Source organism: Macrotis lagotis, chromosome 1, assembly GCF_037893015.1.
Source record: "Macrotis lagotis isolate mMagLag1 chromosome 1, bilby.v1.9.chrom.fasta, whole genome shotgun sequence".
In the NCBI taxonomy this organism is placed as follows: Eukaryota; Metazoa; Chordata; class Mammalia; order Peramelemorphia; family Peramelidae; genus Macrotis; species Macrotis lagotis.
Genome location: NC_133658.1, coordinates 126,942,661 through 126,958,459, shown reverse-complemented (window position 1 = coordinate 126,958,459; position 15,799 = coordinate 126,942,661). Strand labels below are relative to the sequence as shown.

Genomic DNA, 15,799 nt, shown 5'->3' with positions numbered 1-15,799 from the left:
TTTATAGGGATAACTTAGTAAATTATATATATATATATATATATATATATATATGTATATATATAGAGAGAGAGAGACTCTAAGTGAAAGTTAGTTTAGTAAAACTTGTAATAAAAATAAATAATTAAATAAACAGTCAAACAAATAAATGGGGCTAGGTGGCACAGTGAATAGAACACCAGCCCTAAGACAGATAGATGGATGGATGGATGATAAATAGAAAGATAGATAATATATATGGTATGTATATGTATATATGTATATATATATATGTGTGTGTGTGTGTGTGTGTGTATACGAAAGTATATCTGGCAGTGTGTTTATTTAATTGATGGCCCAGTCTCAGCCTTCCAAGTATATATCACTCCTCCCAAACTAGGGCCTGCTTTTGTTGTTGTTGGGTAATTTCAATTGAGTCCAACTTTCCATGACCCCACTGATCAAGATATTAGAATGGTTTGTCATTTTTTTTCTGAAACTCATTTTTCAGATGAGGAATTGAGAGGAAAAAAGGTTGGGATTTGCCTAGTTATACAGCGCTAATAAACGCCTTAGATCAATCAGATCTGAACTCATAAAGATGAGTCTTCTTGATTCTAGCCTATCCACTGTGCTACTGACCCTTATGGTCTGTCAAAAGTTAACAAACCACTCCAGTATCTTTGCCAAGAAAATCTCAAATGGAGTCATGAAAAGTAGGACACAACTGAACAGTAACACTCCTTCCCTTCCCTTCCTCATATCCACAAAGAATGAGATTTAGAAAAGTGAAATAAATTCCTCTGTCCTCGCAAGACTAAAGAATATGCCTGACAGCCAATCAGATAATAATCATCAGAAGAATTACTGATGTAGGCACATAAAGCTTCAGGCTAGATGATTTTATTGCTGTTGCTGAGTTGTATTTGATACTTTATGACCCCAATTGAGGTTTTCTTGGCAAAGACATTCCAATGGTTTGTCATTTCTTTCTCCAGCTGATTTTGTAGATGATGAAACTGAGGCAAACAGGTTTAAGGATTTACCCAGGGTCTCACAACTAATAAGTGTCTGAGACAGGATTTGAACTCAGGAAGTTTTAAGTCTTCCTGACTCCAACTCTAGTGTTCTATCCACTACACCATTTAGTTACCCTAGATGCTTGATAAAAAGCAATATTTCCTAAGGGGGAAAGGAATGCAGTGAATTTGAAGTAAGAGGATCTGATTTTGAATTTTCATACAGCAATTTTAATATCTATGTGATGTTGAGCAAATTATTTAACCTCTGTTATTCATTCAGTCAATCAATAAGCCTTTCTTTAAGTACCTGTTAAGTACAGACACTGTGTTAAAGTGATGAGGGATAGAAAAGAGTCAAAAAAAAATTCCCTGCCCCTCCTCAGGAGCTCACAATCTAAAAAGAGACAACAAGCAAACAAATATGCACAAACACACTAAATACAGCATAAATATAAAACAATTTACAGAGAGAGGCATTGGTATTAAGAGAGGCTGATCTTGGTTTCCTCATCAGTCAAATCAGGGAAGCTACAGCTGGTCAAGATTTGCTCCAGCCACAGTCTGCCTTCTTCTTCTTGCATTACACCTGCACCTTTCTTATTTGGGACTTCACTGATCATAATTGAGTCAAGTTATGAAAATGCCTTTCATTGTGTTTGTTGACTGTCCTTTTAGAATTCGACTAGTTTGTTTATTCTCTACTTGATATCTGAACCAAGCACGAGTGTCAGCTGTGTCCACAAGATGCCAAGACATCAGGGTGAAAAAAAAAACCAAACAACTGGCAATCGAATTGATTATCCAGGTTTTTGTTTTGAGTCTGTACAGCATCCCATATCCAAATACTGAGAAACAGCTGGACAAGTGTTAACATTTTATTATGCCATCTGGATGTCTGATGTCATGTAAACACAACTAGTGCTGAGCATGGAAAGCTCTGAGGTATCCCTTCTCCTCCTTCCAATCACATAGTCATTTGCCAACTCTATGCAGAAAGCTGTGAGGACAATCAAAAGAAACAGTGTTCAGGTTTCCTGACCTCAAAATTGAAGACTGACATCTCCACACCCATACCAGGGGAATGCCACTTCATTCATTTAGAAACAGCATTTCAAAAGAGAGGATTTTTAAAAGTTTTTTTTCCTTGAATGGACAAATACTTTCCAAGTTTAGTATGTTTTAATTAGAGACTGAAGATAACCACAGATTCAGCTCCATGGATATTATTTTGTCTTAAAGTCACAAAAGTCCTTTTCTTCCACCTCCTCTCTTTCTCCCTCCAGATTTTGCTCTCATCTCTCTCTGCTCTGTTTCTCTTTCTCTTTGTCTCTGTATCTCTCTCTTTCTCTTTGTCTCTGTCTCCCTCTCTCTTCCTCTCTGTCTCTCTGTCTCTGTCTCTCTTTCTCTGTGTGTGTGTGTGTCTGTCTCTCTCTCTCTCTTTCTCTCTCCTTTCCTCCCCTCCCCACCAAATTGTATACAACCAGATATGACTTCTCAGCCTTCTGGGGGTTTCCTTCAGAATAAACCCACAAAGCCCCACTCTGGTAAAGATTTGAATTGGTTTTGAAGTGGATTTTCTCTTCCATAGAGTTCAGATTCCATTTCTGCCACTAAAGGAAAGTGGCCTGAAAGCAGATTTATCATCCCCAACCTACGTAATTCATATGACCTTTTACCTTTTGTAATCATAATAGAATGATAATAGAAAAAGAATGACAAGGAGAGAGACAGGACTAGGAGGTCAATTAAGTCAGAAGAATCTACTGGGCAAAGAAAGGGTCAAGTCCAGGGAGACTGACCAAGATAAGGAGGAGAAAGTAGAACTCATGAGTCTAGGTAAACAGAGAGAATGCAGAATCCAAGGGATCATAAAGTCAGTTAGCAGAGCTCTGGTGAACAGCACATGATAATTTTAATCTAGAACTGAATTGCTGCTGTTTTATTTATCTTACAGAGGACTTCAGCAGTTCCTCAAATATGGCACTCTATCTTTTAGCCTTTGAACTCACTATGCCCATCACTCTAATGTTCTATTGATTTACTTCCTTCAAGATAGAATTCAATTCCTTTTTTCTGCAGGTCATTTCCCAGTCTTTCCAATCTCCTCCAATGCCTTCCCCTAAAAGATCAACTTTATCTCTCTGTCTGTTTCTCTCTTTTTTATATACATGCATATCTTCTAGCTATACATATATACATGATTACATTATACATGTGTATTGTATGCTTATATATGTATATGTTTATATTTTAGGTGTTTATATATGTGTAGTATTTGGACTTTTTTAGGTTGACTCCAATCATTAATGTGGGCTCCTTGAAGATAGACACCATCTTTTTGTCTTTCTTTGTATCTTTCTTTCTTGTTAACAGTGCTCTCTTAAGAAATATTTACAGATCAGCTTGACTTATCCAAGATCACCCCAGAGGTAAGGGGCAGAGATAGGATATAAATTCATTTCCTCTTCTCCACATTCAATAATCATTCTACTATGCCTTCAGACAGCTAGAAGAAATCAATGGCCTTGCACTATCTCCATTTGATATCTTTCCAAACTATAAAATGAAAAAGTTCCACCTCTTTCAGTTATTCAGGAATTCCCTATTATCTGTTTTTTCATACCTCTTTCTTGATGTTTATGCTTCTTTCTCCTCTTGGAAGTCATGTCCAACTCTCTGTTAACCATTTGGGGTTTTCTTGGTAAAATGTCAAATATTTAAATATTTTAAATATTTGTTAAATATTTGTCAGAAATCACATAAAATTGACTTTCATGATTTGAAAGAACCATGGGGTTCTTTCAAAAGTAAATTTTTAATCATAAATTTAACAAAAAATGCAAATTCTAAAAATGAATAAAAAGAGGATTAGATATTGGACAATAAACATTACATATCCATTTTCCTCCAAAGATAAATCAAATATAATACAAAAGTAACAAAACTTTTTCTGCTTGGTTTTCTATCTTAACGAAGTTTCTTCTCAAAAGTAAATTTTCAAAGTGCTTCTAATTAACTATTTTAACAAAAGCAAGCTATTATTCAAGTTATTTCAATTCAACACTTAGTAAAGACCCATATACAAGACATTTTTCTTTGTTCTATGTATAGTAAAATGTAATTGTTCAATATTTTTTCTCTGTATAGTAAAATTTGGTGGTTGTTCATTATTGTTTGTTCTTTGATAAAATTTTGGGATTATACATTGTGCCTAGAATAGACCCCATAACTATCTAACTTTGCAGATAGCTATAATAAACCCCATTCTCTAGTTTATAATTCAGTCTCCAAAATCTTAATGCAATTTTAAGCTATTAAAAAAAAAGCAATTTCAATAAGACTTTTGGAACAACCTGTACTGTGGAGAGAGATACAAATAACAAAAATAGCTTTGACACAAGGAAGAAAGAAATGCAAAAGAGAGATCTATATGTACTTGGCACCATCCAACAAGAACTGAAGCAACCTCTCCCCACCACTGCAGAGTTTAAGGGAAGTGTGATACCGATGAGAAGAGGAAAAGAATGGAGCTTCTGGATCAGCAACCATGTGGGAAGAGAGTAGCCAAAGAGCCAGAAAGAGAACTGGAGTTGGGGGTGGGGTGGGGCAAGGAGGGGGTCAGGCAAGGCCTTATTCATAAAGGATAACAGCCATGAGGATTTGTCATCAACAGATTGTAGAGAGAAACTCCAACACATTTCAGGATTTTGTATTTCATTTGTTAGGCAATAAGAATTCATTAGAGGGTTTTGAGTAGACAGACGATGTGTTTAAAGTAGTACATTAGGGAGACTATTTATGCATGCTGTGGAAAATTAATTGTAGGAAAGAGCTTCAATAAAACATTAAACAAATATGTAGAACAATAAAAAGAGTTCAGAAGAGGACACAAAGTAGGCAATTTTGTTACTACCTTGGCAAATGTAAAATATACTTTAAGGAAAACAATACATCATAAGAGTTTGTGGGTTCTTGCAAAAATCATCTTATTTGTTCTTCTTTGTGTACTTATTTTGTTATTTGTTCTATATATAGTAAAATGTGATTGTTCAATATTATTTTCTTTTTGCTGTATAGTAAAATTTGGTGATTGTTCATTATTGTTTGTTCTTTGATGAAATTTTGGGATTATACATTATGATTTGTTTTTCTTTAGTAAAATTTGGTTATTGTTCATGTGATTTTTTTGTATAGTAAAATTTGATGATTGCTATCATTTGTTCTTTGTATAGTAAAACTTGGTGATTGTTCATTATTATTTGTTCTTTGTATAATAAAATTTTGTGACTGCTGATATCACAGTAAAAAAGGAAAAAATTTAAAAAGAAAATGCATTAGAGAAGAAATGGAAGTTACAAAGTCTAGTCTAGACTAGAAGACATGAGCTACTCAGACACTTACTTGTTGTGGCCATGATTTCCACATTTTTCTCCCTCCTTCCCTATCTCCTTCCTCCCCTTGACATTGAGTAATCTAATATAGATTATACATATACAACTATGTTAAATATATTTCCATTAGTTATATTGTGAAAGAAGATCAAAACAAAAGGGGAAAAGCATGAAAGGGAAAAAATAAAGCATAAAACAAATTTTTAAAATTGAAAGTAGTATGCTTTGGTCTGCATTCAGAATTCGTAATTACTTCTCTAATTTGTGTGAATGGAATGTTCCATCACAAATCCTTTAGAATTGTCTTTGATCATTATACTCCTGAGAAAAGCTAACCCATAATAGCTGATCAAAACACAGTGTTGTTAATGTTCACAGTATTCTGGTTCTGCTCACTTCACTCATCATCAGTTCATGCAAGCCTTTCTAGGCTTATCTAAAATCTGGCTGCTCATGAGTTCTTACAGAACAATATTATTCCATACCATTCATATACCACAATTTGTTCAACTATTCCCCAGTTGATGAGTATCCCCTAAATTTCCAACTCTTTGCTACTACAAAAAGAGCTGTTATCTCCAGTATTTTAGTTTGCCATCCCAAACCCACAAGCTAATCACAAGCCCAGACATTTCTCATAGCAAGGTCTATCCATCCCCATTTGTCTTCAATGATTCTTTGCCCCCTTAGTGAAAAAAAAAAAAAACATTGCTTCTCCTGGCTCCCACTCAAAACTACAACTGTCCATTTACTAAAGATGAGATGTTTTTTTCACACAATGGACAACATCCACATTTCTGTCTTCAAGGAATTCTCAAAGGGAGGAGGAGGAAACAGCCAAGCATGAGCATTCAAAGAGCAATGGAACAGAGGGAGGGAGAGGAAAGTCTGGAGACAATGAAGTCCAAACAGTGGCCCATTGATTCATCCTTTCTGTCTAGTTGTGGGAAATTTATTTCTTCTAGGAGAAACCTATCTGGTGACCAGATGGGCTAGGAGACCTCTGGTAGAGGCAAGATCCAACTCTGTCCCTAAAACCCTGTCTCATTTCCAAATACTTTATTGTTTCTTCCTTGCTCCTTGCCTGGAGCTATGACAGATATTACTAGCCAATTCCCAGCTGCCACTAAAGTATATTCAATTATTCTGTCTAACTCAATTTGTCTGTATTTTGCCAACTGTATCTCATGTTGTTATTTTCCTCACTTTTTCTCCTTCTTTAAATTCATCTGTGCCCTCCCCATCACTGCTTTTGTCATATGGCCATGATTTAGCATTCCCCCCTGAATTAGAAACTTATGGAATATGGTTGCCATAACAACCATTATCAAATCATATTTGGTCTGGCAGTCCTTAAGGCCCCACCTTGAAAAAAGCAAGTTTAGTAAATAATACTGGCAATCCTGACAAATTATCCCAGATTTTTATTAAAGTTAACTGCCTGTTTGTTCCCATTTAGTAGAAAATTTAGGATGTAGGCTTGTAGATAGTTCCAGAATAATAAATGGAATCAAAGCAAAACAAGACTGAGAAGAATTAGACTTCAGTGTGATTCACTACACGTGAAGTGGACATGATACAATTAGTCAGCTTTACCTGTAGAACAGGTAAAAAAAAAAAAAAAAGAAGTTTCTTCCAACAATGATGGGAAGAGGTTGTAATACCCCTTTCCAAGTTCACCTCAACTCTATGGACAATGCCTGAAATTCTATCAGAGGTTTATCAGAGGCCTTGATCCCAATTTTAAATGGCTATAAACTTAAACACTTTAAGTTGTGATTAGCTATTTATGCCTTAGGGTGAATGAAGGATCTAAAAGCAATAATGAAGACTGGGAAACTGGAGGGTTTGACTCAAGTACTAAAATTTAAAAGGTGTAGAAATCAATAGAAATCAATGAATTTAGCACTGTATCAGACAGAATAATTCGTTGGAACAAAGCAACTACACTGGTGATGAGTTTTTCTACACTTTAGGTGAGTTTCTCTCTGGTCCCCACCTCCACTCTATGGCTTCCCCACAAATATACCAAAGTCTCCATTTCATTTACCCAAGATGGTGTGTTTTGAGCCTTTCACCCAAGGACCAATTGATATTCATGGTTCTGCTAATCTGAAACAAAACTGTAAAGCTCACAATTTGCCTTTGGTACATTTAGTTACTGTTAGCTGGCATAGAGGTTAGAGTGGACAGTCTGGAGTTAGGAAGAGCTGGATTCAAATTTGACCTCAGACACTTATTACCATGTGACTCTGAGCAAGACACTTAATCCTCTTTGCTTCAGTTTCTTCATCTGTAAAATGAACTAGATAAGGAAATGGAAAACCATTCTTTATTATCTTTACGAAGAAAACTCCAAACAGTCACAGTCAGACACAACTTAAACAATGAAGCAAAGTATTCTATGATCCCTTCCCCTACTCAGTGGAGTCTTCTTCCTCTCCAACTCACACGACATCCCCATCAAAATCCTAGGCCTCCCTCTGTCCCAGTCTACATCTCTTGGAATGGTATCAGACATCTACACAGGACTCTTGCTCCAAGTCCATACTAGACTCATTCTTATCACCCTCTCCATCACTGGACAGCTTAGTCCCCTCTCACAAATTATAAAGTAGTAATAATTGAAACAAATTGGTCCTGTACACACAAGTAGAACCAAGGATATTAATGGAACTGAAAGTAGAATCCAGAAATAGAACTTAAAAAGATTAAAGCATCTTAATACTCAGGCACCCAGCAACTCATATCACTCAACAATTTCCCTTCCTTTGAGATTCTCTTTGTCCATTTATACTGGTTACTATTAATTACTTAGACTTGTTCACAGTCTCCTCTAATGTCTATCTCGGTCTTTCTCTCTCTCTAGGTTTCTGTTTCTCTCTGTCTGTCTTTCTCTGACTCTGTCTCCCTGTCTCTATATCTCTCTCTCTGTTTCTTTCTATCTCTGTGTCTGTCTCTCTCTGACTCTGTCTCTCTTTACTCCAACTCCACCACTGTGAGGACCTCAATGATTGAACTGCTGGTCTTCATCAGCTTCCTTAATGCTAATGATATTCCCATTTATTACACCCAAAGAACACATAAGAATGACCATAGGATCACTAAATTTTATTTTTTTAGATCAGGAAACAAAGGACAGAAAGATTATGGAAAAAAAAGTCAGAGACAGAGAAACAGCGATAGAGAGAGAAAAAGATACAGATATTCAGAGAGATAACTTATTAAACACAGACTCTATTGTATTGTTTAGCACTGAGGATTCAAATACAGGAAGCCAGGCAGTCCTTGCCCTCAAAAAGCTTATAGTTTATATTCTGAAATTCTTATGGGGAAAGACAATGTGAAAATGGGGTGCTGGAAAGCAGAATGGACAGGGAGAAAGAATGGTGGGAATGGTGAGGGAATGACTGAGGAATAACAGAAGAGATTCAGAATTAGAGTCCATTTTGGGGAGATTCAGTAGGAAGATAATGATTTGTTTGAGGTCTTTCAAGTGATGATAGTGATGATGATTATGATGTTTGCTCTTTGTTCTCAAAGAAGACCACAGCATCAGGGAGGTGATGCCATGACAAGCACATAACTGGATTTGCATGAGGGGTACTGTGCTAAGTCACCAGCCTCAATTTCTCCTTCAGAATCATCTGGGTCCAATAGCCAGATATGAATGAGCATGACTGGAGATAGCTGTGGATGTGAGGCAATCAGGGTTAAGTGACTTGCTCAAGATCACACAGGTAGCTAAGTGTTAAGTGTCTGAGGCCATATTTGGACTGATCCAAGGAAGGGTGCTCTATTCCCTGCATCACCCAGCTGACCTACATATTATCTCATTTGATTCCCCCAACAACTGTAGGAGATAGTACTATTATCATTATTCCCATTTTATAGATGAAGAAACTGAGGCAGACAGAGTGACTCACCTAGGGTCAAACAACCATCTGAGGCCACATCTGAACCCAAATCTTCCTGTCTATGTTTGTGTGTGTGTGTGTGTGCATTATATATATAATATATATTATATATGACATATGTGTATATATGTATGTATGTGTGTGTGTATATATATATGTATGATAATGTACAACATAAGTAAAAGGGCAATGCCAGAGGATCCTGAAACTGCTCTCTCTAAGGTTACCAGCCACCTCTTAATAGCTAAGTTCAAAAACCAGGTGATGCAGTGAATAGACTACTTTTCTGGACTTGAAAAGTCAAGAAGATTTGAGTTTGAATCTGATCTCAGACATTAACTGTATAATCCTAGACAGGCCATTTAACCTTACCCAACCTCAGTTTTCTCATCAGCAAAATAATAATAATAATAATAATAGTAGTAGTAGTAGTAGTAGACTCCACTTCCCAAGATAGTTATAAGGATCAAATGGATAAATTGGCAAGTCAAATTGACCTTGTGAAAAACTGAGCCAGATTCTTCCTAAGGACAGCATGTTCTATGCTTCTGAATGCAAAGATTTTTTAAGCTATTTGTACATATGTAAATACCAATGCACAAAATTCAAATATGGTATGAAGCTGATATCACAACACACCATTCATTTGAAATACACATTTCAGACTATCTTTGCAAGTAATTTTAAAAAATAAAATAACATTTAAAAAAAGAAATACACATTTCAGGGTATAAATTGAAAGGTCTGTACTGATGTAGAGGAATACCTTGTTGAATTTAAATTACTCTCTATTTGTTAATCTTACCATCTGTATTTTGCATGAAATATATTTTCATATAAAAAAACAAAAAATCAAATGAAATAATAAATAGAAAGTGTTCTGCACACTTTGAGGTTCCATAGAAATGTTACCTCTTGGGATCATTTCTAACCCTTTAAGGTGTTTGATACTATTGACAACACCACGACCACCTCCCATCCCCCGGATATCTACTCACCCTTGGATTTGGTGATACTGCTTCTCCTACTTGTCTGATAGGTCCTTCTTGTTCTTTGCTGAATCATCATCCAAGCCATGGTTAAAACCTATTAATCAATCAAGTTTTTCAAACCATGTCTTCCATGACAGATCCTAAGGATACAAAGACAAAACAAACATTCTCTGCTCCTATGGAGCCTATGGTCTATTGAGTAAAACAAAGTATGTTTATCATAGCAAGCCCAAAGGAAAAAGTTTCAGGATCGATGGGAAACATCAGCATTTCATTCAGAAGGGTTACCTAAAGCAAGAATCATTTTAGCATTGAAGGATATTTGGGACTCTAAGAGATGAAAGTAAAAATGCAAAGGCATGAAGATGGGAGATGAGATGACATGACGTGACTGAAGAATGACAAGCAGGCTAATTTACTTCAAACATAGTGTAAGAGATAAGGAGTGACATGAAATATGTTTGGGAAAATAAGCCTAACAGATGAATTTGTATTTTATCTTGAGGTAAAATAGAGCCACTGAAATTTTTCAGGAAGAAACATGATCACACTGATGCCTTTGTAACATCACTTTAACTGTTGTGCAAAGGATGGATAGGAGAAAGAGGAAAGTTGAGGCAGGGAGACCAACTGAGATGCACTGGTGTACTATCTTAGTTCCACTCACATTTCTTTCAACACCCTTGGTGTTCTTATCAGCTGACATGGATTCAATTTTCAACTTCAGATGACTTCAAATCTATACAACCAGCCTTCATCTATCTCCTAAATTTCAGTCCTGGAATCACCATTTGACTGCTTAGTATTTCCATCTTGATGTCCCATAGACATTTCAAAAAAAATTATAATCTTTTCCCAAAAGTCCACATTGTTCTTCTTAACTTCACTATTTCTATCGAGGGGAGCATCTAAACACCCAGGTTCATAACCTCTGAGGTGTTTCAGACTCTTCCCTTCCTCTTTGTACATATACTCAGCATTGCTGCCAAATCTTATCTAATCTACAGTTATAATATTCCCCAAATATCACCTGCTCTCCGTTCATATGGCCCCTATCATAGTTTAGGTCTTTTTTAACCCCCTTGCTTAGAATTTTGCAAAAGCTTCCTGATCAGCCTCCCAGCTTCTAGCCTCTTTCTTCACTAATCCATTATGCATAAAACTGTGAAATTTATAGAAAAACACAGGTTCCTGACCATGTCACTCCCTTGTTCAAGAAGTTTCAATTGTTGCCTATTTTTTCTAAGACAGCATATATGCTCCTCTGTCTCTATAATACAGGTTTACCTACAAATGTGGACTGCTTTGCTATTATTTCTTCTCAGACATTTGATTTTCCACTCAAATAACCAACCTATACCCTGCCCCTTAGATGCGTCATTCCATCTCATTCATTTGCATCATTTTACACATTGTCCCTCATAACTTCTATGCTCTTTTGGAATGTAAGACTCCTTTCTTGTCTTTATATGTACATAATCTGACATAGTCCCTTGCCCACAGTAAGGGTTTCATAAACTTTCATTGGATTTAATTTGATTCAATAGTAATATGATTGGGGTGGCTAGGTGACGTAGTGGATAGAGCACCAAACTTGGAGTCAGGAGTACCTGAGTTCAAATCTGCCCTCAGACACTTAATAATTACCTAGCTGTGTGGCCTTGGGCAAGTCACTTAACCCCATTGCCTTGCAAAAAAAAATAGTAATGTGATCTATTAAACCAATGGAAAAGTTACTGGGGACACAGCAGATGGAAAATAATAGTGATGATTATTCACATTTACACTGTTTCCTTAAAGTTTAAAAAGCACTTTTCTTTTCAACAACATCTTTGAAAGATAAAGTTGTAATAATTATTCCTATTTTTATGAATAACCTGACACTTGGATGAAATAGTGAATCACTCCTGGTTACTGGTAGATAAGTGTAAGATTTAGAATTCAAACCCATCTCTTCCAAATGCAATGCTATCTCCTTTTCCATTATAATACCACTATTAGGATGATAAATATCCTAAAATGTAAACAAAATGAAAAGAACAACCCTAGTTCCCATAAAATAAATAGTTCCAGGATTTGATTAACTTAGAAAAGAGATAAAACAAAGGATAAAAATGTTCATCTCTAATAATAAAATTAATTTTAACAAAACCTTTTTGAGTTACCACCATACAACCATCAAATTAGCAATAATAATTAAAAGTGACAAAATTCAGTATTGCACACTTATGGAGCAACAGGTAGATTCACATACTGAAAACTAATGCATACATGTGAAAAGCAATCTAGTCATACACAAAGGAAATAATAACACTGATCATACCCTTTGACCCAGAAATCCCATTACTAAAAAATATGCTCTAAGGCTATAATTAAAAAAGAAATAAACAATAGCTATTGTTGTTACAAAAAATTTGAAGCCATGTTATTTATAAAAACTAAGAAGTGGAAACAGTCTAATTATCTAGCTATTATGAAATAGCTGGCCAAATTATGTTGTATCAATATAACAGAGTACAATGGATCACATTGAATTAGTAGCATCACTAAAATAAAAAGTATAACCACAAAGACATATTTGAAGATACTCAAAACAAAGGAAAACAAAAACAAAACAATTCTTTAAAACATCATACATATAAACTATAACTATATAAAAAACTACATAATTAATATGACTGTTTTTTATTCACCATTACCAAGTATAGTTTTTTATAGATTGAAAGAGTATAAAAAGGAAGTAATAGATATATTATTATTTTCACTAATCTGTCATTTTGTCAATTCAAATTCATCTTTTAAAAAAAACTAAGATATTTCTCCACAAATGAAACTAGTACCTTTTCATAAATATAATAAACATCAAACTGAGTTCTAGTTGAAAAGCATCCTCCTCAAACCCATACCTAGAAAAGGCTAGCAGTTGAAGTGGACAAAAGATTGATTTCCTCAGTATTCCCTAGGGATATCCTTTACCTGTAGTAAGCAATTAACAAATGTATGTTAAATCGAAATGGATTGCATTTTTCTAAAGCAAAACATATAGATCAGTTGGAATAAAATATTGAAGGGCTGTCATCTGGAAGAAAAATTAGTCTTGTTTTTCTGCTTGGTCCCAAAGGAGAGAATGAGGAGTGATGGATCTAAGCTCAGAGAAGAAAACACGGGCTTGACACGAAAAAAAAAAAAAAACTTTCCGAGATTTAAAGCTATTCAAAAACAGAAGGTGGGTAGCCATGGGAAGAGACCTTCCATTCTCTGAAGGTCTTCAAGCAAAGACTGAATTTGTCCATTAAGTTGTAGAATGTGAAATCAAGGGTTGGAGCCCCCCCGTGGCCATTGAGGTTCCATCCATCTCCGATTATGGGACTATCTTTCTGTTTCAGTTTATAACTATTATGTATGAGGCTCTCTCAAACTCTCTCTTTAAAGAATGGTTGTCCAACTTTTTGGGCCACATCACCCAACAAAGACATGCTAAAGGCTTCATATAGAATTAATATTTATATAGAGACTATGATGTAACCCATATTGCCAGTGAGCATAACAGTAAAATGTAACAATGTAATAAAGTAGAATAATAAAAAGTGAGTAAAATAACAAAATTTATTTTTTTAACAAAAAACAAGAACATGTCATTTTTAATGTGAACAGTGAGTCTTCGTTTTCAATACCAGTGCATCTAGTTTGATAACAGTTGTAGCAATGCAAAGAATATTTTCAAGAAATTTTTGTTCTGTTTTTACTTTTTGCATGCTTCATGCAGGAAAAAAGTTGCTCACAAATATTTGTATTCCCCAAAAGAGATGTCACAACCTGGGCATGTTTGTGAAATGTTGATTATTTTTCTTTAGGCAATTACAACTTATAAAAGTCCAATAAAGACACTTGAAGAACCTTTTTTTTCAAGTTGCATATCTGAGTACAGTTCTATACATCTATTTGCAAGTTTCTAGGCAACATATTGATGTCAACTGAGGAAAGAGTAGCAAATATACAGAAATGCTATTCATGTTTTCTGAAATCTTAAAATCTATTCTCAAAATCCTGTGACAAAATAGCAATTAATAGCAAGAAATAAAATTGTCTGTTGCAATTATGATGAGTCCTATAACATTTTAAGGCAAGGATCCTCTATGGTTAGCATGGTTATACATTCATAGCTTATTTTAGATTGCTTTCTGGGGGGGGAGGAGAAAAATATAAAACTCAAAACATTGCAAAAATGATTGTTGAAAACTACCACTGCATCTAGTTGGAAAAATAAATAAAATTTAAAAAACAAATAAACAAAAATATATTTTAAAAAAGATACTAATTCTGGTATGCCTATCTTTTGTTGAAAAAAAAAATTACAGCAGTCTATGAGACTGCACAAAGTTAGTTAAGTGAAAAAGTTTGAGCCATGGTAGTTAGATGTGTTGTTGATCTGCGATGTTGCAAAGTTGGTGTATGCTGTTACCCTTCCTTCCTTTTCTGCTTACAAGACTTGGGCTTCCTGAAAGGACCTTGAGAACCTAACTGGGGTCTGAGGACCATGTGTTGGATCCACCTTCTTAAGAGCATCAAGGGCTTTCAGAGCACTTACTCAAACAGCCTACAGTTGAATCTGAATTATAGTATTTTGCAGATCCCACTCTGCCTCAGGTCTCAAGCTCAGATGCTATTTTTTTCTCTTAAACTTTTTTAAAATTTATTTTTATAAGATGTTATTTGAGTCTTACAATTTCCCCCCAATCTTACTTCCCTCCCCCCCATCCCCACCCACTATGGAAATCACTCTGTCAGTCTTTACTTTGTTTCCATGTTGTACATTGATCCAAATTGGGTGTGATGGGAGAGAAATCATATCCTTAAGGAGGAGACAAGAAGTCTAAGAGGTAACAAGATCAGATCTGGTTTTCCCTAAATTAAAGGGAATAATCCTTGAACTTTGTTCAAACTCCATAGCTCTTTATCTGGATACAGATGGCACTCTCCTTTGCAGACAGCCCAAAATTGTTCCCAATTGTTGCACTGATGGAATTGAGCAAGTCCTTCAAGGTTGAACATCACCCCCATGTTGCAGTTAGGGTGTACAGTGTTTTTCTGGTTCTGCTCATCTCGCTCAGCATCAGTTCATGCAAATCCCTCCAGGCTTCCCTGAATTCCCATCCCTCCTGGTTTCTAATAGAACAATAGTGTTCCATGACATACATATACCATAGTTTGTTAAGCCATTGCCCAATTGATGGACATTTACTTGATTTCCAATTCTTCGCCACCACAAACAGGGCTGCTATGAATATTTTTGTACAAGTGATCTTTTTAATCTTTTTTCATATGATGATGATTTTTTTAGGTGTTTGAAAGGTAATGGGGTTAAGTGGCTTGCCAAGGTAACACAGCTAGGTAATTATTAGGTGTCTGAGGCCAAATTTGAACTCAGGTACTCTTGACTCCAGGGCCAGTGCTCTATCCACTGCGCCACCTAGCTGCCCTTGATGATGATTCTTAAA

The 15,799-nt window shown here is 35.5% G+C and overlaps 1 long non-coding RNA gene across 1 annotated transcript in view; it reads right to left on the bottom strand.

The window, feature by feature from the left end:
- Positions 1 to 10,308: 10,308 nt before the first annotated feature.
- LOC141514177 (uncharacterized) overlaps positions 10,309 to 15,799 on the bottom strand; it is a 100,645-nt gene continuing 95,154 nt past the window's right edge. The window contains exon 3 of the long non-coding RNA XR_012475963.1: positions 10,309 to 10,395. This is a non-coding gene — a long non-coding RNA (uncharacterized LOC141514177). The remainder of the gene's footprint in view (positions 10,396 to 15,799) is intronic.